The 25,812-nt window shown below is 36.4% G+C and overlaps 2 long non-coding RNA genes across 2 annotated transcripts in view; one reads left to right on the forward strand and one right to left on the reverse strand.

The window, feature by feature from the left end:
* LOC120313917 overlaps window positions 1–25,812 on the forward strand; it is a 43,140-nt gene that overhangs the window by 917 nt on the left and 16,411 nt on the right. Inside the window, exon 2 of the long non-coding RNA XR_005558293.1 lies at window positions 21,284–21,336. This is a non-coding gene — a long non-coding RNA (uncharacterized LOC120313917). The remainder of the gene's footprint in view (window positions 1–21,283; window positions 21,337–25,812) is intronic.
* Window positions 1,138–11,292, reverse strand: LOC120313918. Its single transcript, XR_005558294.1, has 2 exons — window positions 6,339–11,292; window positions 1,138–3,135 (listed from the first exon to the last, which is right to left on the reverse strand). It is a non-coding gene; the product is annotated as an uncharacterized LOC120313918 (long non-coding RNA).

The raw sequence follows: 25,812 nt of genomic DNA on the forward strand, positions 1-25,812 counted from the left end.
CTGTGTAAATACATGACAGTTGCCAAGCTCCCAGATTTTGATCACTTGACTAGGGAAGCTGCAACGATCATAAAGCAGTCACTTTTTTCAGTGCCATTGTAACTTGGAACAGTTGCTAAATAAATATTGATAAGTCAAGACTACCTTATACTTCAAAATACAGCTGTAAACCCCCAGATGCATTTCATAACTGTTTAAGCAATTAATTAGAGGTTCTGAATTAGTTACAATAGGTTTTATAGCAAAAATGGCAAATTGATTGCATCAAGCTGATGCAAAATGCAAAAAAAATGGTTTTGACTCAGTCTAGTTCTTTTATTTCAAGAACAGCAGCTGGGTCATGTTTTTGTATCGGAACTATGTAAAAGAAAACAGAACTATGCTCACCCTGAGAATCCTTTGCTGCATTAAATTGAGATAGCTTTCCTCTGTCCTGGTGCTTTTAAGATAGAACAAAAGTCTCTGGAGATCCAATTAACATCTCCCATGTGTCAGACAAGACTTCTCATTGCCCCCAAATCCTTTTAAGAACAAGGTATGTTTTGCATTCATTTGCTGTAGTCATGGGTGATTCTGCTTTCCTGCAAATATTTTATCCATGTTACTTTTCATAAATTATTTTGAGATCTGCGATTAGACTTGTCACTATGATGCTATTTATATAACTCCAAAAATGCAAGTTCAGATAAATTATTATATGTACTTATATGTCAATCATAAACATGTTTAATACATGAGTTTTGTTTATGCCGGGCTATGGACAATTATGAATGTATTTTACATGTGCCGATGATATAAAAAGACTGCTTTCTAGTTGAATATTTTATTGATAAATGTTAAAATAACATCATAATAACCCCTAAGCATGTTATATTAAAGCTGGTAATTATTTATTTTTGATTTTAAAAAAAGCCTTTGGATGCTTACTTAATAGGCTCATCACTTTTAACAGGTTACATGCACTTACACTAATTCATCTTGGGCATAGGATAGTGAATTTGCCTTTTGGTTAAAGGCAAAATCTATTTAACTGGTCTGAACAATAGTTAGCAAATGTTTGAGGAATATAACAATAATAAAGGATAAGGCAATATACAACAATGGCTACCTGTAACATTTCCATTTTTTTTTTATACATTTTATGCTCCTTCCTGCTTCTTTGCTTATCCAGGTAAAGCAAACATGTTACGTAAGCAAATCAAACAGAACATACTGTACACAGCAAAATTATATTTGTTTTAGAAGCTGAATGCTGATAGACATTTAATACAATTACAGTATGCAATACACTGTAAGAGGAAAAAAGAGAAAGAAAATTGAATGAATTTTAATCCAATAAACCTCTATACCCAAGACTTAACTTGATTTGGTTTCTACAGTCCACCCAATGTTTTGATCAGCACAGCACTCTGGCTGTATATCAGTTTAAATCCACGCTTTTCAAATTTGGCAACTTTAAGATATGTGGAGTTCAACTCCCAAAATTCCCAACCAGTATGATGGTTTAAAAGGAGATTACTACAGGCAATTAATGCTAGTTTTCAAACTAGCTTCTTGAAAATTGCAAGCAATACATCTAAAAAACAGCTAGGGGTATCTAATATAGTTTTTCATGTGTGAGAGCTTGTTCACTCAGTTCACTCACAGAGCTATTTATGCTCATTTGTTCCAATTAAACTATTTAGAAAATGGAATAGTGGTAGGCTTGAAGCAGAAAATCTGACAGGTTTTGATCCCTATGACATGCTAGAAGTTTTGCTGACTGTTTTGCATCAAACATGCTTTGCCGGAAACAAAGCTTGGAACATTTTGCTTGTTTGGGTTTGGGCCAAAACAAAATTTCCAGATATGTCAGAGTCATTTTATGGGGCAGTTAGGGAAAAGCTGGTGCACATCTCTCCCTCTTTCCTCCGCCCCTGCATGCTCAGTGTGCTGGCACCCTTCCCCTTCTTTCTATTTTTTTTTCTTTTTCTCCCCTGCTTCCTCTCAGCAGCCATTCTTATATCAAACAGCCACATTTCATTTTGCATCCAGATCACGCCCTGTGCACATGTTTTGGTTTGGACCTGGACCCCTCAAAGCCAGCTTTGGCATAGAACCATTTATGCATGGAATATATTATATAATAAATGTTTGGTAAGGTTTTTTTTTTAATATGAGAAAGAAGGTAGCTATCTAATTTCTACAATGTGTTTCAGAGAGTGGATGCCACAACCGAAGGTATGCTACCATGGCAATTAGGATTTTTTTTAAAAAAACTTTTCATGTAAAGAAAAATTTATGATTGGAAAAAGGACCATATCTTGGTAGTAGAACAATATGTACAAAGTGCCAGATTGGAGCCCTAATATTTCCTGTAAAAAGGGTCAGATAGCAGGAAATGGAAAGAAAAACCTCTGCCTGATATGCTGAATTTGCTGTTTTGATCAGGCTGGAGAGAATACTGATTCAATTGGACAAATATTTGCAGTAAGTGTACATAAAGGAGTTATTAATAGAATATATCCTGTGCATGTGAACAGTCATAAGATCTTTTAACATAGATTGCTTTTGTTGACATAAAGTATTTTGAGAATGGAAGTCCTACTCCATGCTATTAGCTAAGGAGCACTACAGATGCAGTATTTAAAATCTGGGTCAGAGAGAAGGCTTTGTGAATATGTTAAAGGGGCTTGTTTTGTGTTTTTTCACTTTGGGGAAGAAAAGGCTTCTAATGTTTGGTCTAGAATCTAATATGTGATACTCTGTACCAACAACCTATCCACAGCTGCCACATTACATAAGGCAGATATTCAGACAAACTATTATTTCACAGTCGAGTAAACAGAAGCTTATGTTGAAGAAGCAAACAAAGAAAAACCCAATTAGGAATCTAGCTGGAAACCACTACAGTTTCCAAACAACAAAATGCTATGATACAGCTGGTAGAATTAAATGCCTTTGTAAAGGGATCATCTCCTTGAACTGTGTATCTCTTCATTTTGTTGAGCCATCCAGCAAGGTGTCCTTCAAAGCCTCCATTCTTTGTGTCTGTGCAGGTGAGCTTCTTTGTGGTAGTGGTGGCAATAGCAGCTCTGTTATGCAAAATATTTAACTTTCCACAGCATCTTCTCCATAATATTCCAACAAGATAGGCTAAGCAATTAAAATGAGAAGCAGATGAGAGGCAGCTTTATGGATGAGTCCTATCAGGCAAACAGGCTCTGACTAGTGCTATGGATGCCAGGGGTCAGCCTTTATAACATGGATCTAATTATTCTGTGTTATCCATAATGACACAAAACTGTACTGAACAATTTAGTTGCCAAGTGTTATTCTACTCTGCCAGAAGACGTTTGCAGTTGGCTGTGGTCCAGCTCTAGCAATAATTTAAAGGAACACAAATGTCAATATATCACAGAGAGAGAAAGAGAGTATACATACATATACATTACACAAAGCTTTTCTTTATTACCTTTTATCTCCTGTTTTGAATAGTTTAGTACAGAATGTTTTAAGACACAATTTGCACATCCTTGGATTAAAAAGAAAAACAAAGAAGGGATTGTTTTCAAGCTGACTGAGAAGACTTGATCTTGTCCCACTTCTGCCATAAGTGCTGAATGGTTCTATGGGTAAATTATCTCTTAGCCCTTCTTCATAAAATGCTATTGATGTATCATGACAAAAGGAGGGCTTAGAGTTGCATAATATTTATATTATGTGGGAATACAAATTTAGAAATGCATTGCTATGCTGTGAGTGGAAATAACACACCATATTACAAGAAGACTAATTGCAACCAGGAGAACCATATGCCTGTTCAGCTTTTGTGGATGGACAACTCCAGGATCCTCCTTTCCATTTTTAGGATTCTTTACATTAGAATTGGCTTATACAGCCCTGTAAATACAATAGTTTTAGGCTTGCAGCTATCAGTTTCCTATCAATATTGGCCAGAGAAGTAGGAATTCTGGGAACCGCAGACTCAATATATCTGGATGACACTATATTAGGAAGGCTTAGGAATATAAGGTGCCTTTCTCTATAATATAGGACACCTAATTGTTAAAAGATGGCAGTCAACCAGAAATCAAGTAGATTTTCCTGGAAACCAAGTTCATGAACTTATGTCACTATCTAAAAAGAAATAGTTCCAGATCCATAGCAGATTGTCTGTTTATTGCATGTATTTGTGTGTGTGTGCACATGCACCCATATGCTAGTCTTTTAAGTCTTAATTTTCAGATATAGAGTATAAATGGTATATGTGTAGAAGTAATTGGCAAAGTATCCTGGGCTCTTGGGGAAATGATGAAATATAACAAATAAATACTCCAGATAGAATAGAATAGGGTAGGGTAGGGTAGAGTAGAGTAGAGTAGGAGCTGGAAGGGACCTTGGAGGTTTTCTAGTCCAACCCCCTGCTCAAACAGGAGAACCTATACCATTTCAGACAAATGACTGCCCAGTCTCTTCTTAAAAATCTCCAGTGATGGAGCACCCACGATTTCTGAAGGCAAGTTGTTCCACTGGTTAATTGTTCTCACTGTTAGAAAGTTTCTCCTTAATTCCAGGTTGCTTCTCTCTTTGATCAATTTCCAACCATTGTTTCTTGTCCTGCCTTCTAGTTCTTTGGAGAATAGTTTGACCTCCAGTAGTGTCTTTACTTTTTGTCCTGACTTAAATTATTGCTACGTCAATAGGACAAAGTAGGAAGGTCTGTGGAATTCACAACTTAGCAGTGGTGACATAGATGGTCTTAAAATGGAATCTAGATTTAAAACATCATACAGTTTATCTCCACTGATGTATTATCAGATATATTAGTTTTTAATAAGATGATGGCAAAGTGACCTACATATTATCATTCTGAGAACTGAGCTCTGAAAGAACTAAAATGCCCAACCCCTTCACCTTTCTCAGCACAAAAGAATGAGAGCCATGGGATGAGATCAATGGGAATTCAACTTCAGCAGCCTTAAAGGTGCTTCTCCGCTGCAGGACAGCATCCAATCATCAATTCCCTCCTTCTTGCTGCATCAGCCTCTCCAATGGGATCATCTGGCTTTTGGCCTCACTCCAGCTGCAGGGGCTGCACTCTCTGCCAGCAGCCAACATCGCACCGAGGCCAGTGGCCAACTTTCCCTTCTTCTCCATCTCAATCTCTTCCCTGAGTCATTGTCGTCCTCCTAAAAGAGTTAGGTAGGCAACTGGGGCTCAGGACCCCAAGTTTTAAAATTTTAAGGAAACTTGGTTTAATGTCATGGTTCTGATAGATGAGACCAGTAAAAGCAGGACTCCAAGCCAAGAGGTTTCCTTAAAGAACATGTTTATTGGCTACAAAGTATCGGCATAGTTAAAAGTGTAACCAAGTCAGGAGTTCCCTCCCAAGTGTTACAATGTTATAAAGTTGAACTTCTCACCCCAGCATTATGTAATTATCCATGTTCCCCAATAAAATACTTTGGCGAGCTTTCTAACGTAAGGCTCAGTCCACCAAAAGCAGTGGTTCTCAACCTTTTTAATGCTGCGACCCCCAACCGGTCATTAAGTCGAGGACTACTCCACCGGTCGTAAGTCGAGGACTACTCAACTGGTGCAGCACCGTTTGCAGAATGGGACTTTGGGCGGGCTCAGCAGGGCAGAGACAGCCTGGACAGTTCCTATTGGCTTTTGAAAGCCAATAGAATTAGACTCTATTCAAGAGAGTCTATTCTATTGGCTTTCAAAAGCCAATAGAATAAAAGGGAGTGGCATAGCTAAGGAAAAGAGGGAAAAAATGGCGGACTGTGTTGTTTGGCGACACCCGTGAAATGGTCGTTCGACCCCAAATGGGGTCCCAACCCACAGGTTGAGAACCACTGACCAAAAGTCTGGCAGCTATGACCTTGGTTCCCATGGGACAAATTATTGTTTAGTCTAACCTTAAAACCACTCACCCCCCCCCTCCCAGTACTGTGGCAACCGAAAACGAAGAAAAAATGGCTTCAGCCAGGATTGTTGCAGTGTTGACAATGTGGCAAACAGTTATGACTGCAGGAATTCCTGAACATGTCAATGCCTGATAGTAAGATCTCAATAGAGAAACAGAAAAACCAAATGCAGTATTCACAAGGCATAATATTTCTCTTGATGTTGGTGCAATAACCAAAATCTGCCCTCGCTGTCATTGTAAAGCAATAGTAATACAATTCATGGAAATTTGATATTCATTCTGCTCACATCAGACTGTACTACCTTTCTCACAAAGAATGAACCAGTGGGACTGGTAATAGATAACATTATAATGATTACTTTTACTGCAAGTGGCCTTTATGTTTTATTTTATGCCATCTTTATGTAGAAATGTCACCTACTGTCCAGCCTTTCAATGCTTGCAACTTTTTCCTCTCATTCTTCACATCATCTCTGCTTCACGTATCTATGGAAATAGGTTCTAGATAAAGAAATATGTATTACATATTCTGTACTACTAGAGGTCATCACATTGAAACTGTTTGCCTTCAAAGGGAAGGAAAACAATTATTGTAAACAGAAAATAGGACAGTGGTGCCTTGTATTTCAGGAGGATGCAGTTGAGTTCCACAAGAAGAATTATACAGTTGTGGTAGTTGCTGATTCACTGCAGGGAGGAATAGAAATAAATGTCTAATGATCATACCCGTAAAGTCTGAAATATGCAGCCTGCCGGGAGTGAGATGGTTTAGAACAGTTTCATAGATATATTGAATCCATCAACAGTTTTCCCTTCTGGAAAATCTGGGGTGAACATCACTGCAAAGAAGAGCTATCACTAGACTGTTATGGATTTTAAAAATTTTAGACAAGAAACTCAAAATTTGCTCTCATATATTCTTCCAGTCTATGGAAAAGCACTGGAAAGAAAGTAAAATACAGCCAGATAATGATTTCACTGTGCAGATGGGAAGATTTATTTTTTTTGTTCATGGTCTGGGGTATCTGAATGATGGAAATGAGATGTGTTCTATGTCACAAGAACTAGTATCTTTTTGGACAAGGAATGATCAGCTAGCCCAGCAGGGTTTTAAAATGAATCCTAGGGTGATTAGAAAACATGCAAGCACACATCAGAAATAAGAGTCTTATTTAATGATTTCTTCATTATAAATGGATGTGGGAACTTTCCTACAATATATCAGCCCTTCGGAAGCAGACTTTGTAAGGATTACAGGAATATAATATATTGTTGAGTATACTAGCACAATTTGAAAATCTGCCAGAATATTCCTCTGTCCACTCTTATACCAAACAGAATTGAGACAGGATTATTTTGAGTGTTCTTCTCTTACCCTCTCCTTTTCCAGGACTGAGTTGTCATTTACTTTCTCATAACAATTCTAACAGTCCTTGCATGTTTTTTTCAGTCCTACAATTTATACTTTTCTCCATAAAAAGGCTTATTACACCACTTGGTGGAAAAAGACAGAGAAAAGGCTGGCTTTGCTGTCTATACCTAACTTCAGTGTATGGAAAATGGATAAATTTGATTTATTTATTTATTTATTTATTTATGAAACTTATATACCGCTTTAAGTGCAAGCACTCTCTAAGCGGTGTACACCAGTAAGCAATGTATATATATATATTACATTGCCCCCAACAATCTGAGTCCTCATTTTACCTACCCCGGAAGGATGGAAGGCTGAGTCAACCTTGAGCCGGTGAGATTTGAACCGCTGACCTGCTGAAAACAGTCAGCTAAATGAGATTTTGATAAATATGATTTAATTAGTGTAAAAGAAATCTAGTTGGGGTAATTTTTGTTATTGGGATATAAAAACTGAAGGCTACAGTTGAAAAGGAACAAAGGCACTAGAAGGGGAAAACAAGTTTTTAAAAGAATTCAGAAATCCAAATGAATGAATCTATTCAGTGTTCAAAGAATATATCAGCCAACATGAGTGAAAAAGCAAATAAATGCTCAGTGTCCACTATTGTCTTTTTGACCAAGAAGAAAATGTGGATGCTGCTGTTCAAAGAGACGGGAAGGGAATGGAAGATTTTCATTTCCCAATTTAGTTTGGAGACAAACTCTGTCAAGTGCAGACCTTCCAGAATATTCCTGACATGCCTTCCTTCTGGACAACTTTTTCCTTCAGAAGATACAAGAAGGAGTGCATGAAAGGATACAAATCAACAGAGAAGACTTGGTTGATAAAATGGAAGTAGCAGGAACATTTGTGGGGAAATTATCATGCAATTTTACAATTCTTGAGATCTTAAAGGAAGCAACACTAAGTATAGCCAAACACATATCTAGGACTTCAGAGGAAATGCATTTTCATATTTACAGAGCAATGATAGGTGGAATTCCAGAGCAGAAGAAGCTAATAAGAACAGGATCTCAGTATGGGTTAGAATTCCTATATATGTGAATATGTATTATATATTAATACAGTTTTTAAAAAATAGACTACAGAATAAGCCAAAGAAGATAATGCAAAAAATGTAAGAAAGTACTGAAAAAACTAAGACATAGGAAATCAAAAGATAGAGAATGCTAACAAAATTCAAAGCAGGATTTCTTCAAATATATTGAGACTAAAAGGAAAATAAATATGCTTGTTATGCTCAGTAAAGATGGCAATATATGAAATATATGCTTGTTATGCTCAGTAAAGATGGCAATATATGAAAAATAAAAATATATTTTTAACAAATAAAAAAAGAGTTACTTACCTTGCTAGAAACATGAGCTGAAAATATCTGTTACGGGGAATACATTTAAATATCTAGGTCCTAATGAATTGCAACCTAGGGTACTGAAAAATAATAACCTAATGCAGAGGTCCCCAACCTTTTGAGCACCAGGGACCGGTTCTGTGGAGAGAGGTTTTTCCACAGATCGGAGGGGGCGTGGTTTTGTGTGCCTGAATCCTGTGGTTGGGACTTGGCTTGTTTGTGCGGACCAGTTGCTGGCATGCTGCAGCCAAGTACTGGTCCAAGGACCAGGGGTTGGGGATCTCTGACCTAATGTATTATTTCTGAGAAATCCTGGGGGAAGTTTCAGATGATGACAAGAGGGAGAATGTCTCTTGAAAAAAGAAAAATCTGGGTAATTAGAGATTACTCATTCTGACATCAGTTTCTGGAAAGATTCTAGAGTAGGTCATTAAGGGACTGATGTACAAGCAATAATTACCAAAGATCAACATATGTCAAAGGAAAGTATTATTAGACCAAATGTAATGGTTTTTATTGTTTTTTTCCTGGTAAATTTCTCAGTGTAGATTAGGGGAATGCTGTAAATATAATGCACTATGATTTAACAAAGCATTTGATAAAATATTCTTCAACATTTTGATCAATGAACTAGTACCATATCAGCTATGTGACATAAAAATAAATGAATATATTAAGTTATTTGAAAATCATATTCAGAGATTGTTCATTAATAATTCCTTATACTAGAGTGAGAAACTGAGTGGAGTGCCATAAGATATGGGTGTTTAATATTTTTATGAATGACTTGGAAGAAAAAAGAGAAGAAATAATAATTTTGTAGATGATATAACAGTATGATAGGTAATAGATAAGAGCAGGAAATAACAAATAAAATTCAAAATGATATTGATAAATTGGAAAAATGAGTTGAAATAACAGTAAAGATTAATAGAGACGAATGCCAAGTTCTTCACTTGGAAATAGAAATAAAATGTAGATATATAGAAAGATAGATTATCTTGGAATAATAGTTAATTGCAGACTATATATGAATTATTAGTGCAATGCAAAATAGGCAAATGTATTTTCAGGTTGTATTAATTGAAATATAAATTTCCTATTGTGGAAAGTAGCAGCTCATTTTGTTATGGTCAGACCCCAACATGAATTTTGTGTTCAGATCTTGACAAGAATATCACTTGACAAGAATATCATCTCCATAATGAAAAATGAAAAAAAGTGGTTTGCCTAAGACAAAGTGTTTAGGGAAATATCTGTATTAAAGATGTCATGCTACTTCACTTTAATATACTTTAAATTAGAAAAAAATACAAGTAACTGAAGCATAGAAATTTGGCCTGAGGATCTAAACAGCGCAGCACATAACATAATTATTATTCCAACGCGACCTTAGATAAATTTGCTTTTGGTTGGTATACAAGTCCTTTTTAAAACCATTTCCTCTTGTATCATTCTTCCTTGCTTTCCCTTGTATCTTGAATCATTTAGTCATTGTTACTGAAGAGCTAAAATTTTATGTACATAGGAACCAGGACTAATGCAAGTAGAACTTCTGCAATATAAACACTGCTGTTATTGCAATAAAATAGCAGACAGCATCAACAAATTAATTGTAAAATTGTTTCTTCAAGCCAAAGCACTTCTGCTATAGGAAGCCATTACTAAAGAGTCTTTCCCCCAGGAATACTTAATGTAACCCAGACCTCAATATGTTAACTTGCTGGCATAATGATATGCCATCCTGACTCTTCTTGTGGCCCTAGCTGACTAATGAAATATATTGTCTGCATTTTCTCTCCTCTCTCTCTCTTTTGAAGGCATGTATAACAGGTATTTAAGCACCAGGCCAGAAACTAGGGGACTGTGAGTTCTAACCCCCATTTGTCATGAAAGCAAATGGGGTTTCCTTGGGCCAGTCACTCTCTCTCAGCCCAACCTTGTTGTTCTGGGGAAAATAGGATGAGGAAGTAGTATTAGGTATGTTCACCACCTTGTATTATTTATTTAAAAAAAAAAATAACAAAGGTGGATAAAAAAAATCTGTTAATAAAGTTACTTTTCTCCAGGCCAGCATAATCTGGACAAGGGTAGCTACCAATGTTGATTGGAGGTGGTCCAATACCTTGAAAACAAGGGGTATGTTATGTAGTTAAGTTTGTAGACCACGGCTTTGTTGCAATTTAAGAACACAAAAGAATGTGGTAAGATCATTTTAAATTTTAAATCGTGTTCTGAGACAGGTCAAATTTAGCATCATACACGTAGGGAGTAAAACTAGATTTGATAGCTCATTCAGATATTTCTGAACTTCAAATAAAAAAGAGCTTAAATGAATAAAAGTTATAACTTTGCAAGGGATAACATGTTCTAGGATGAAAAGTTGACCTCAGGAAAAGCCGCCTCTTACCTCTTCTTATTCAGCACAGGTAAGTAGGAGATGCAATTGGCTCCCAATGTCTGCCTCTCTCTTTGACAGTGAAGAGGGACAGAACTAAAACTGTTAATACTAGTGATGAGGCTATCAATTGTACTCAAATTAGTTTTTTCTTTGCTTAATTTTTGCAATTTTTAAGAAGGAGTAAAGTTTTTTTTTAAGATGGCTCCAAAGCGTCCAGTAATCTCTACAGCTTCTAAGGTGGCTTCTTCTTCGGTGTTATCATCAGGGCAACAACCTAAATTAATAGTTTCACCTTCTCCCCTGGTACAGTCAACAATGGTGAAGGACTTGCAAGATATGATGGGAGATGTTATACTTCAAATTAGGGGAGAAATGAAAGAGATTTTAGAGGAAAACAATAAGACTTTGAGGCAAGAGATAGTTTTGACTTTAAAAGGAGTTGCCTCTGTTCTTGAAAAGTTGAATTCTCGCATAGAAGAGGTAGTAGAAAAACTGGAATTGATGGAGGGAAAATTTGAAAGTATGGAAAAAGAGATGAAAAACTTTCAAGATGAGATTCTTATGCTTCAATATAAACAAATGGAATATGCCTTAAGAATCAGAGGTTTGCGTGAGTTTGTGCAAGGAGATTTGAAAGAAATGGTGGCAAAGGACTTTTCTGTGATTTTGAATAGAGAAGAAGAGGAAATACTTAGTGGAATTGATCAGGCATTTAGAGTTAACTTGGTGGTGGCAGAACAAAAGAATTTGCCAAGAGATGTGGTAATTTACTTTGGGAAAAGATCCCTGCGCAATGAAATTATACAAGCTTTTTATAAGAAGAGGTTTCAAATTGCTTCACAAGATGTTATAATTTTAAAGGAGATCCCACCAAAAATTTTAAGAAGAAGAAAGGAGTTTGCTTTTTTAGCAGACGAACTTAAAAAGAGACAAATTTTGTTTAGATGGGATGTTCCGACTGGAATGGTGGTGAGCTACCTGGGGATACGTTATAGTCTTAATACTGTTTCTAAAGCAAAAGATTTTTATACTTCGGTCCTGGGGGTGTGCTCATCGTCACTTACCACGTTTAAAGCTTTGGAAGAAAAAAAGGCAGAATTGCAGTCTGAAGTGCTTAGAATTATGAAAATTGGGAAACTTCAGTTTGAGGGGCCTCAACAAGTAGAGATGGAGGAGCAGAAGACAACCTGTGCAACATATAATTGTAAAGAAAAGGATCAACAGAAGAATCTCAAGGAAGTTCCACAAGTATTGGTTTCTGAATTTGCGGGAGAAGTAGGATTTATAAACTCTTTGGAGCAACCTTTAAGGGCAGAATTGCAGTCTGAAGAGCCTATATTAATTAAAAATGGGAAATTCCAGTTTGAGGGGTCTCAACAAGTCGAGATGAAAGACCAGAGGACAACTTGTGCAACACATAAACGTAAAGAAAAAGCAACATATAAACGTAAAGAGAAAGACCAACAGAAGAAGGAGGTTGAGGAAGCCTCACAGGTATTGGTTCCTGAGTTTGTGGGAGAATCAGGACTCACAAATTTTTTGGAGCGATCTTCAAGGGCAGATTTTAATGCATTTTTTTCGAAGTTTATGGACAAGAGGGGTTGATAAGGATTGCGTTTATAGTGGATGCAATTGGCTATTTGACAGAAGATTATGGAGACTGAATGAAAATTTTAGATAAGAAGTTTAAGTTTAAGTACTTTGTTTAAGTATTCAGAAGACTATTGAGACTGCGGGGGAAGTAAGACTTACAAAGTTTTGGGAAATATCTTTAAGAGGTGTATGGATAAGAGAAGGAATGTGTTTACTGTGGAGGAATTTGTTATTGGTAAAGATTTAAACAGGTATAAGGGAATTTTAATGTTTTAAGTATTGTTTAAATATGTGTTTTGGGATAATAATATAAGTATGATATGAAAAGGTTTAGAGTATATTATAAAACGATGGATAATAATATAAGTATGATATGAAAAGGTTCTAGAGTATACTATAGTTTGTTTAAAGATTGGTTTCTTTTTTCTCTCTATTATTATATGCTTATTTTTGTGTTCTAGAGTAAAGAAAGAGGGAGATTAGATTTTATATTGTAGGTATAGATATTTAAAGAAAGTAATGTTTAAATTTGTGTTTTGGCGATTCTTTATAGAATGATGGATAATAATATAAGTATAATATTAGAAAAGGTTTAGAGTATATTATAATGTGTGTTTAATGTTTGCAATTATTATCTTTTAGAGAAGATATTTGTTTAATTTAAGGTATTTAGATCTGTTTAGGATTTATATGTGTTTTTTTTACTTTTTATCTTTTTTGAAAAATTTTAATTAAGCCTGTACTCAGCTCTGGGAAGGTTGAGGGAGGGTATGGGAGGTTTGGGGATATGGGGGAGGGTATGGGAGGGTGGGGGGTTTGGGAAAGGGATTTGTTTTGTAAAATTCAAAAACTTTCAATAAAAAAAATTGTACTCAAATTAGGACCCTGGGAAAAATTATTCTCTCTCTCCAGCCAAATTTGCACAAGAAGTGGAATATCCTCTCCTCCACCTTGTCCATCCAATGAGAAATAAAACAATTGAGGTAGAAGTTGTAGGAAGTGTTTTTTTTTTTTTAAACTTGTTTTCAGGCCAAGATATTGGCCATTGAATGTGTCCTTTTAAGACCTCAGTTCACTTCCATTTCTTCACTGGAGGAAATGGATTTTGGTGCTGTCCATGGTGCTTCAACTGGGTGTGTATTTATCAGGAAATACTAGACAAATTCCTGAGGCAATGGCTGTGTTTGTATAACATGCTTACTTAGAAGAAGACATTTTTGTGGTCCTATTGCACTGGACAATAAAGATATAAGCTAGATTCTTACAGCATACAAGGCTAAAATGTGAGTTGGCTAGTTGGTAATTCAATGTGTCACAAGAACATAGCCAACAGTTCTGTTTTTTGTTTTTTTGTTTTTGTGCAAGCACATGTGCACATAAAACTCTTTTCTTCTTACTCCAGCTAGGGAGAGAATTCAAATGAATGCCTTTAAATAAGTTTAATTTTTTTCTTATCACTATAGATTTCACTGAGTGAATACACATTTATGGGCTTACTCTAGAGTAAATGTCTTATTCCTGGTTCCTTCTCTGTTCAGACTTCAATTTATTGCCCACTGTAGAGTTTTTTCAAAGCTCTGTGAGGAATTTCCCATTGTTTCAATATTACTATCCAGTGAAATCTTTATTTTAGTATTTTGATGGTTTGCAATAATAAATGTGGCGTTTATTTATTTACATTTACAGTAATTAAATTAAATGTTGGGTAATTTTTATAATATTTGAAAACAGTCTTAACAAAATTGACTATTGTTGTAAATGTTACTAAAAATGGTAAAAAGAATCATTTGGTTTGCAAAATCATATATTGCACCTAGAAATGTCCATGACAAATATATCGTGTATTTTTAGCTACATATAAATGACCTTTAGTGCCAACTATGGATTATCTTCATGGTTAATTCTAAATTAATTTCAAAAGAAAAATATTTAAATGAAATTGTATGACACAAAGAGTTACAATAAAATTCTCAAAGTGTTTATCACAGATCATCCCCCTAGACTTTCAAAAGAACCTTTCAAGTTTAATGGAAGAGATTTGTAAAACATTGAAGACATTATCTTGCTCTTATTAAGGAAATAGAATAAGAACATCCTTCAATTGTTGTTAATGGTCTTAATTGATGAAATCTGTACAGTTTTCAAAGAAATGATTGAATATGACTCAACTGAAACATAAGTGGAACTTGTGACTAATTTTTGGTAATATATATTCAGAGATAACAGTTTCTAATTCCACATTTCTTTTATTGCACAATTTTATCCTTATGCTTAAAAAATAATCATCAAGAAATGGGGAAAGAGGAAAAAAGTTGGGACCCAGTAATTCCTTGCTATTTTTTCAGCTTCTGATTAAGGTTAAAATATAGATTTGAAGTGTAAATATTAATTTCTTAATATCATGGAAAAATAGGTTGCCCTAATGGAGAGGGAACTCATTGCTAATTTAATAGGGACTCATTGAAAATTACTTGAGCTTTTTATAATATAATCAATTGAATGAAATGGAAGATATCAAACAAATATTTGAACATGCCTGCCTCATTCATGTATACATGAATTTACATGAAGAAGGGGGGAAACTATTTTAGAAGAAAATGTGCATAGCAGAAAAGAAGGATGGATATTCTCTTTCAGTTTCCTTCTGTATTGTCACCTTCTGCATTTTTCACCAGTTCAACATTGTTGTCAGAACTGAAATTGGGGCAACGAGCCTGAAGTCATGAGCATAGGGTAAGGGTGATATTCAGATCCTCTCACACATGTGTATATTTTGTTGTAGAAATCCAGCTCTTTCCATTCCCTTTTTAATGCAAAGAAATCCATTAACATCCTGTTAGCCTTTATAAATTGGTTGCACAGAAAATGCAGGAAAAGTCCAGGTGTACAGGTGCTCCTCAACTTACGACCATTATTGAGCCCAAAATGTCTGCTGCTAAGCAAGATAGTTAAGTGAGCTTTACCCCATTTTGCAACCTTTCTTGCCACCATTGTTAAGTGAATCACTGGAGTTGTTAAGTAAGTCACATGGTTTTAAGTGAATCTGGCTTTCCCATTGACTTTGCTTGTCAGAAAATCGCAACAGGTGATTGAATGACCCTGAGAAACAGCAACCGTCATAAATATGAGCCAGTTGCCAAGAGTTTGAATTTTGATTGTGTGACCACGGAGATGCAACGGTTATAAGTTTGTCATAAGTCATTTTTTTTCATTGCCATTATAACTTCAAATGGTCACTAAACAAATGGTTGTAAGTTGAAAACTAACTCTATTTCATGTGAAAAAAACAGGGTAGAAATATAAACAAAAGAAAAAAAACTAGAAAAAAGTGTGTTATGAAAAAAAACATTTTGTTGTGGGAAATCAATGTCTTTTTCAATTTCATTTAAATTTGACATTGATTTATCTGACTCTAGGAAGTGTCATATGTAATTTGATTTGATTTGATTTAAATTAATTTGATTTAATTTAATAATTTGTTTTAGGGGCTACCCAACACCAGAGAATTAAGATACTTTGAACTGGTTACTTGTTTAGTTTGAATTTTGTATTTAGTACAACTTTTGTCATCTTGATGTAATAACTAAGCATAGCATGAATTCATTATTCATTATCACTGGCATCCACCTCATCCCTAAAAAGACAAGTTCTTCTAGTTATTTCATTCTTACATTTTAAGGTTTATGCTTTTATAAAATAGATTTTTAAGTATTAAGTAGACATTCATCTACATTATGAATAAATATATTGTTAGGCTGTCACTTGAAAACAATACCATGGACTGACACACAGGCAACTACAGTCATGTTGTAGTGATTTGTTATAGAAGGATACAATAAAAAATGGGAAAAATAGACAAAAAAGTGGCCTATCTTTCCTTACTGCCTCTTAAAAGATCTTAAAAACATCCTAAATAAAAAGATGCATATTTCATTGAGAACAGATTACTACTAAGCACTCTTCTGAAGTCTTTATCTGTACAAATTCAATTTGGGATTTCCCTAAAGAGACTAATACAGCTGAGCAGTTTAATCCTTGTTCGCCTTATTTGTTTTTCAGAACCTCTGAATAATTTTACTGGTAACCCATATTTTAGCACATGCATATTACTGACCTATTAACCTAATTACTTGAAATAAGGATTTGTGGGGTGGTTTGCTTCAGCCATATATAATATTTTTTAATTTAGGCGTTTTTTCCCCAAGCTAATATGTTGGAAATCTTTTTTTTTCTTAGATATATTAGTATACAGTATTGTGTTCTAGACATATGTAATAATAATTGTAGAAAAATGGGATGCATTCATTTGTAGTACTATATATAAAAATATTGATGCTGATCCAGAGATAATTGTATACCTTGTGATAAATTATTAGTTATAAATAAAAAAATAGTGTGTAGTGGTGCCAGTTGCTGAAAAGTTGTGTACTCTAATTTATAGACGAATGCATGTAGATACAGGTTTCCAACTGTAACTGGATATTAGAAATGTCACTCAAAGCATAAACACAAGCTACTTCCTCCTAGTTTATATTCAGGATAGAGAATGGAATGAAGAAGAAGTGATTTGAGGAAGACAGATTTGAGGGAAATCTAGAATCCTAGACTACTTATTTATCTGAGGAATAGGTTTATGAGGATATGCAATATTTAATGTTGGGGAAGCCTGATACCCTATAAATAATTTGTAATAAAAGAGGCTGTTTCTAACCCATTTTAAGCTATTAAAGCAATGTTCATTTGATTCTTTTTTTTTTTAATTACAACAGTGTCTGTGCGGATCTGTGCTGGTCATATATCTTATCCATGTGCCACCTAGTTACATTACCTCAGATATATTGTATAAAGAAAGGGGGGAAAAATCCCGATCAGGAAAATATGTGGAATGACAGCCGAATCAATAGCCTTCAAAGATGTCTTGAGTTAATGAAGCTAGATTTTATTGAAAGGAGAAAGAAAAATGTTTTGATGTTTTTACTTGATTCATATGGCTGCCCATTTACTCTGGGTGGTGCACAGGGATAAAAGCAACAACTGCTACAAATAGTCTTTGACACCCAGGTGAACAATCCATTCCAGATATGAATAACCAATCGGCAGCAGAGCTAATGTGCTCAAATGCCTGGAGAAATAGCCAGGTCTTCAGAGTTTTGCAAAAGACTACTAGGGTCAAGACCATCCCGATCTCCAGAGGATATATAGCAGCAATTCATGTTCTAGGTGCTGTGAAAAGATCTTAAATCAGCATTCTTTCTAAGTTTGTTAACCTACAGCAGTGCTTTTCAACCGTTGGTATGCATACCACCTGTGGTACATTGGCAAGTGATAGGTGGTACGTGGCCTTGCCCAGCCCAGCCAAGTGTTAGTGGGGGGAGGGAATGAGCCAAAGCAGCACAGCACAGGCCTTGCCCTGAGAGAGTCTTCAGGAGCTGCAGGGCTGCTGGGGCAAGGCAAAGGCCCCAGGATTGGCATTTCCAGAAGACAAATGAGGAGGAGGGGGCAAAGACAGGAAGGGATATAAAAGGAGGTAGTTTAGGCGGGAGAGGGAGAGAAAAAAAAAGATGCAACCTTGGGAGGAGGAGGAAGAGTCATCTGGAGCTGCACCAAAGAGAAAAGGAGGAGGAGGGGCGAGAGAGGAGAGGACAAAAAACAGACTGGGTGCGCATGCAGGTGGCACGACAAACAGGTAAGAAACGCAGCTGGTGGCTGTGTGGCTGATGGCCATGGCTTGAAAGACCACTGTAAATTGCTGGACAAGAGCCGCATAGCGTTAAGAGCAGACTGGCAGGAAGATATTTGTAATGAGGGAGGGAGAAAACAGGCATCCCCTGAAGGAGATCAGCAAATGGCCCTCGCCCATTTCACACACCCGTGGACTCCGGGGGAGGGGACTCCGCGAGCAGCATGAGAGTCCACGTTACCTGCACTATGCCACCCAGACCCCAGCCTGGTTTCGGCAGGCAGCAGTGCACTCTCATCGCGCGGAGCAGCTAAGTCAGGTGAGGTGAACTAGTGACATGCCGAACCTGCCTGGGTGCGCGCAGAGGCGGTGACGAGCGCCTGGTGCCTGGTGTCCTGTTTTGCCATGCAGGCTGTGACTGTTTTGCCATGCAGGGAAAAAGCACTTCTGAGTGCTTCCCTTTCATCCATTGTACCACTTTTAGGATATGGCAATATCTGAGTACCACCAGTTGCCTAGCAAGGTGTCAAAAACTTGGTGACCAAAAAAAAAAAAAGGAAAAAAGTGATAAAGTACAGGTAGTCCTTGACTTACAACAATTTGCTTAGTGAAATTACAACAGCACTGAAAAAAGTGACTTCTGACCATTTTTCACACTTATGATTGTTGCAGTATCCCCAGGGTAATGTGATTTACATTTGGATGCTTGGCAACTGATTCATACTTATGACGGTCACAGTGTCCCAGGGTCATGTGATCATCTTTTGCAACTTTTCGACAAGCAAAGTCAATGGCCAGGGGGGGCATGGCCAGCTCAACATCACTCAGGTCGCAGGGTGCCTGTGGGGGGTGCGGGCGGGGCTGTGGGGGGATCTGTGGGTCTCTGGTGGAGAGGGATGAGACTGGGATGGGTGCCTTCCCTTCCTCCCTCCCTCCATCTCTTCCTTTCTTCCTTCCCTCCCTCTTTGTCCCTTCCTTCCTTCCTTCCTTCCCTCCCTCCCTCCATCCCATTGTCCCTTCCTTCCTTCCTTCCTTCCTTCCTTCCTTCCTTCCTTCCTTCCTTCCTTCCTTCCTTTCCTCTTTGTCCCTTCCTTCCCTCCCTCCCATTGTCCCTTCCTTCCTTCCTCCCTCCCTCCCTCCCTCCCTCCACACCCAGGAAGGGACAAGGGGAGGGGGACAGGCTGTGGCTGGTGGCTGTGCTGCCAATGGCCACGGCTTGAAAGGCCACTGTAAATTGCTGGAGCCGCACAGCGTTAAGAGCAGAGTGGGGTTGAAAAGCCCTGACCTATAGCTCCTGTAATCCCTTTCCACCCTATTTGTGCTTTGGGAACATGGGGCATGGGAGGCAAAATTCCACACATTAAATTATATCTCTCTCCCAGATATATAAAAGTGCATTTTGTTGACAAATGTTAAAAAGAACTATGTCAGTTTTTTAAAAAATATATATATTTGTCAGTAAAAGGCAATTTTATGTATATAGAAGAGTCTTTTCCAACCTGGTCAAGATACCTGTATGCTAATTTGTCACTCAATTCAAAATGAAACATATCCTTGTCAAGATTTTTTTTTTTTTTTTGCAATAGAAGCACTATATTACCACCTTTCAGCCAAGTTTTCAGAGAGAAAATACTCATAAAATCTTTTGGCTGGTTTAGGATTTGTGTCTTCAGAAGGATGTAGTATTTTCTGTTTGAGAGGTCCACAACCAATAAGAATCACAGTGACGGGCCTGTGTGTCAGAAAAACGTCCTTATTCAGATGCTATCTACGTTGTAATGCAAAGCTTTATGCCGCCCTCATCAATATTTCATCTTACAAGCTAAGGAATGTAGCAAATATAAATGAATAACTCAATATAATACAATGTGTGTATTTATTATAGTATTTCTATCATAATATCTACCTTTTGAGTTTATTAATTTTTATCTGCTGAACATTCTCTAATTATTGATGGTGTGAATTACCTAACTAGATGAATGCCTTTATTAAAAAGATCAACATCTTCTATATTCTTTTATGTAAGACTGTGTCTGGTCTTGTACTGTTCCATGATATCTCTAGGATCATAATTTCAAATACTCCACCTTGAGAAAAAAAACCCTCTTTTCTTTCATTCTTTTGCTCAAAAATAAAAAGAGTGACTAATGTATTTTTGTTCAAGGACTAAGTTTTGCTTTATGGTTTACACTTTATGGTTTACACACATACACAGACATACTGTCTTGAAACACATGAGAGATACATAAAAAATAATGACTCCAATGTTATTACTTGTCAACAGATGGCAGTATTGATGCACCCGAAACTCTTACGTGTTCCTTAGCATCTGTGTTTTGACTTCATTAGGTGGGACATTGCTGTGAATGTGTGCTATTGCTCATGAAATGGAAGCCTGCAGTAAATATTCATTGGGGCCATTTAAGCAGTGCATTGTTTTTGAATGTTGAATAAGTTCCTTCAATTGAAATTTACTGCTGAATGCAGGTGGTTTATAGTGATGACTAGGGAAAATCTCATAGCTATGGTTTCTTATTCCATCTCCCATATATAGTAAGTCAAATTTAGCATCATGCAATTTCCTCTTTTTCCCAAAATGAAGGAATATTTTTGTAGGCTTTTGTTTTACTCAAGTGAAGAGGTGGAAAAGTCTGTCCACCCATGGCTGAAGAGACACAGTGTGGAGTTCTTTCATGACCGTTTTAAGAAGATTGTCGAATGTGGGCACAAGTGAATAGCGATTATATCAGTAAATAAAGACAGGTAACAAAAGAGCTCATTTCAAGGATTATTTTTATGTTTGTTTATTTTAAAAAATCCTTATTTAAAGTAAAGATATGGATATTGAGACATTACATTCAACTATCATAATTCAAATTCCCAAAGCTAATTATACTTTTCTCTCCAAATGTTTTGAACAACAGCTGTCAGAATTGTTGGAGTTGACAGAATTGTCTGGGAATCAATAAAGTTTAAGGTACAGTAACTAAATATTGAACTAGTTTATTCATTACAAAATTCATTATTTTCTCACAACTGCTGCAGTCTTGTCACAAAATCTCTTATGCAAACTCTATGGGTAAAAATGAATAATAATGACTTAAGACAGGTATAGCAGAACCTACAAACATCTGAATGGTCCTTAAAGCATCAAGGGTTAGAATTCTTTGTAGCTCTTCACTAGGCTTTTGTATCTTTCTCCCTTCTGACTCTTGAACTGCTGTTACCATCAGTCTTGCTGATGAGATTTTATGCTGTAAGTGCCCTTGATTCTTCTTCATTTTCTGATGATTGGATTTCTCCAGAGTCTATAATGAAGACAGGAATTCTCTTTAAATATCTCTATTGTATTTTTCCTTCTCTGAAAGTCTTTTCTATTTGAAAAAAGAATGGCATAATATCTCTGGTACTTAGAAGAAGCACAGCACTGCCTGGACATGAACAAGAGTTGCTCTCTACTAGCTACATGAAAAACACTCTGAAACAGAGTTTAGTATCCATTGATCTATTTATACTTACAGCAGGCTTTACCTGCCTAAAACAGTTCTTGAAGAAATAGCTCCTCTTATACATACTTTATTTCTCCTTTTCAATTTCTTTCTCACTATTCTTCTATTGAAAAATGCTGGCCAGTGAGAGCTAACAAGAAAATAAATCATTCAAATACAGGTAGACTTTGACTTATGAGCCTAAAATTTCTGTTATTAAGTGAGATGTTTGTTAAATGAATTTTGGCTCATTTTACAACCTTTCTTGCCTCAGCTGTTAAGTGAATTGCTGCAGTTGTTAAATTAGTGACACAGTTGTTAAATGAATCTGGCTTTCCCATTGACTTTGCTTGTCAGAAGATTGCAAAAGGTGATCACATGACCTCAGGACACTGCAACCGTCATAAATATGAACCAGTTGTCAATGTCCAAATTTTGATCACATGACCTCAGGGACACTACAAAGTGTGCAAAACAATCATAAGTCACTTTTTTAATGCTGTTGTAACTTTGAACAGTCATTAAATGAACTGTTGTAAATCGAGGATTACCTGTAATACAACTGATAGATAAATTTCCCAACTATCCTTGTTCACCTTCCATCTGGATAGACTTCTTCAAACATATGCTTTTGTTTCAAACCCTTCATTTGTACAACAACATGTGCACGACTGCTCTGTTCCAGACTTCCAGCTTCCTGTTCCAGCTATTAATTTTAACATGCTTTATCTGGATGCTTTGATGTAGAATCTACCAGTTGTGAAACAAAGCTTGAACAGTATTTAAAGTCAAGGGTAAAAACAAACTGTGGGCACAGCAGTTCTGTGTGACAGTTCATGGAAGCTATGCTGAAGTCCTCCATCAAATGATTACCATGGGGGGTAGATATTCAAAGAAAAGAGGGAAAACATGTGCTCATCACTTTTGTAAGGGCAGAAACATTTTAGACTGTAAAAGGTGATCTAGGTCCCCAAAGTATCCAACTAGTTTTAGAGTCTGAATTTTGAATCATAGTCCCTCCTCCATACCATATGGCAAATCTCTTCTGAAACCAAAGGGAGTTCAATAAGCAGCTTTTTGTAGAATAGGAGAGACTGTTGTTCAAAGGAAAAATGTCAAAAATTCCCCTGGGCATGGCAAAGGCTGAGGATGAATCTAACATTGCCCACTGGATTCTGGCCAGTGAAACTAATTATATTAGTAAAGCAAATAGGATTAGGTCTTTGCAGTTATAATGGCTTTCAATGCATAATCCCTTGTATTTTTCTGGAGTACAATCCTTTTTGGAAATTGGACTTGATATGAAATATTTTAGGCTCATTTGAAATAAGATAAATGACTATTCCACCATAGAAGGACTGTTAGTTTTATATGGCCAGTTCTTTGAAATACTGGCTTATTTAGGGGGTTGCTAAAAGTAATTATTAGGAACATTTTCTTGTGACATTCTGATATACACATAGAATCAACTTGTCCCTAAGTCCAAATGTTAGATGCCTTTTTCAATAGCAAAATCAAAACTATCTCTGGTTTTTAAGATATAAATTTTAATAATGCTACAAAGAAGATGCCAAGTAACCCTATTACCCTGGAATGAACTACAATGAAAGCTATCTATTTATTTGACACTTCTCTTTCCATGTATGGCTTTACTTTGCAAAATCTGAAGCAAAATTTTGCTTGTGTAAGAAATTAGTGATCATTTCCATATTTTCCTCTGTATCCTTTCTCCAGCACAAAATATACACCAATCTTTTTTCAATGTGTAGGCATAGGTGTCCAATCCATTGCTAATCATAATAATGGAAAAAATGACCAAATATATGTTGTGATACAAGGAAGTAAATCATAGGGTTTCCACTATGACAGCATGACGCATGTATAATCACTTCATCCCTTCACCCTGAACACATGAACGCTTTGCTTGCAGGACCCTTAGTTTTGTTTCATATTTGCTGAAGTGAAGTTGTTAGCCTTTTGAACAGCCCAGTTGAACAGCTAGCTTTGAACAGTTCAGTAGGCATTTTGTCTGCACCTAGTGCTTTTTTATTTAATATTTGGTTTATTGCCTTTCTACTGGATTTTTTTTTCCCCTGAAACTTCAACTGATTCAAAATTTAGTATACTGGTGAGAAGTGACGTATCAGTGCAATACCAATACTGGATGTGCTGCATTTCTAGATACAAATTAGAGTTTTGGTTATTACCTATGTAAAACAAAATCCTTCATTTGAAATGTGGTTTGTCATGCGGCATAAAGACTAGGTTCAATTTTTCTGTAAGTATCCTACCGGGAAAGGATTTACAATTTAATCAAATTTAAATCAGCAAATTTAGATAAATGTTTGCGTTTAAGCTTATTTAGCATTACAGAATAAATCCCTATTCTTGATCTCTCAACAAAGAGATCAAAAAAAGAAAAGAAAATTTGATTCCAGATGTCTGCTATTTCATCCCTTTTCTCTACTTCAGTCTCGAAGTTACAGAAGTGTGGGAGACCTATGCCCCTTTACCAGATCCTTGAGAAAGTTTGGCTTCAGTTGCCAGCTTCTCCAGTCTTTCTTTCTCATTGCTTCTGAGGCATGAAAGAATTATACATTTGTGTAATAGTTACTTATTGTGTGTGTGTGTGTGTGTGTGTGTGTGTGTGTGTGTGTGTTCAAATCAGGTTTTCTTCTTAACTCCAGTGACTGCCTGGACAAGTCCCTGTAGTTTTTTTGGGAAGTGGTTTGCTGCTGCCTCCTTCGTAGGCTGAGAGAGCTCTGGTGGATAGCCCAAGCTCATCCAACTGGCTTTGTGACTAACGCTGGACTAGAATTCATAGTCTTGCAATTTCTAGCCTGATGCCTTAACCACAATACCAAATTGGTTCCAGCTGCTGGTTTAGAAGCTATAATTCCCAAATGTCTTTTTTTTTTTAACATAATGTTTATTGTAATCATTCAAGCTAGCTTCTGAGCATTTGAAAACAGCATTAAATCTGGTGGAATATTACTATTTATTGTACCTGTTATTGAAACCTGGGACAGATCTTCCTAGAGAAAATCAATCTATATGGTTGACTTGATACCATATTGTCTGTCTGTCTGTCTATCACTTATTTAAATACCCATAAATTTTCCAGTGGTGAGGTTAGTCAAAAAAACCTATCCCTATCCTTCTCACCTTGCTACTCTTAGAAAAGGAAGAGTTTGTGGGGTTGTACTGTTTTCCTATGCTAAATTAAAATTGTATCCCTTGCCACTGGCCATTTCTGAATTCAGTACAAGCTCATTTGAGATGATTGCAAGATTTCATCAACCGCTTCAAGTATTACTAGCAATTGTTATACTGATCTGCAGATGTTCACTCCAGCTTCCTTGAAGAATTTTCAGCCTCACTCAATATTTTAGTTGTCTCTGGTTAGCTGTGGATTTCAGTATCTGCCCTGATAATTATGTTTTTTCCCCAGCAGCTTTTAAATTTTTGGCAACTTTAGCTATCTGCAAACCCTCTGCAGAGAAGGAACACTTCACTTAATTATAGAATTTTAGATCAAATATTTTATTATGTATTTCATATTGATAGGTCTGCTCATTATCCAGTATACTTTTCATTGGTATTTCTTCTTCAGTTACTTAAACTAGAGACCATTCAGTCTATCTGAAACTAGTTTTTGCTAGCACATCCCCAGCAAGTCAGTAAATTTGCTGAAGTATATGTTGAAGCCACAGGATCTTGGCCCTATTAAAAATCTATGTTATTAAACCAAGTCTTCTTCATCCTTTGCATACTGTAACTCTTCATTCACAATACTCACTGGCCTGGTGCCTAGAGAGGTATTAGTGGAAAACCCAGAATTTCACACAGCTTAAAGAGTTTACAGCAGCCCTGGCTTCTTAGTAGCACCGAATTTACATAAGCAAAATTATTATCAACAAGTAATTTTGGCACAGGCTACTTGCCAGCTTTGCAGACATTTTAAT

Source organism: Crotalus tigris, unplaced genomic scaffold (genome assembly GCF_016545835.1).
Source record: "Crotalus tigris isolate CLP2741 ecotype Arizona unplaced genomic scaffold, ASM1654583v1 scf7180000017573.2180621, whole genome shotgun sequence".
In the NCBI taxonomy this organism is placed as follows: Eukaryota; Metazoa; Chordata; class Lepidosauria; order Squamata; family Viperidae; genus Crotalus; species Crotalus tigris.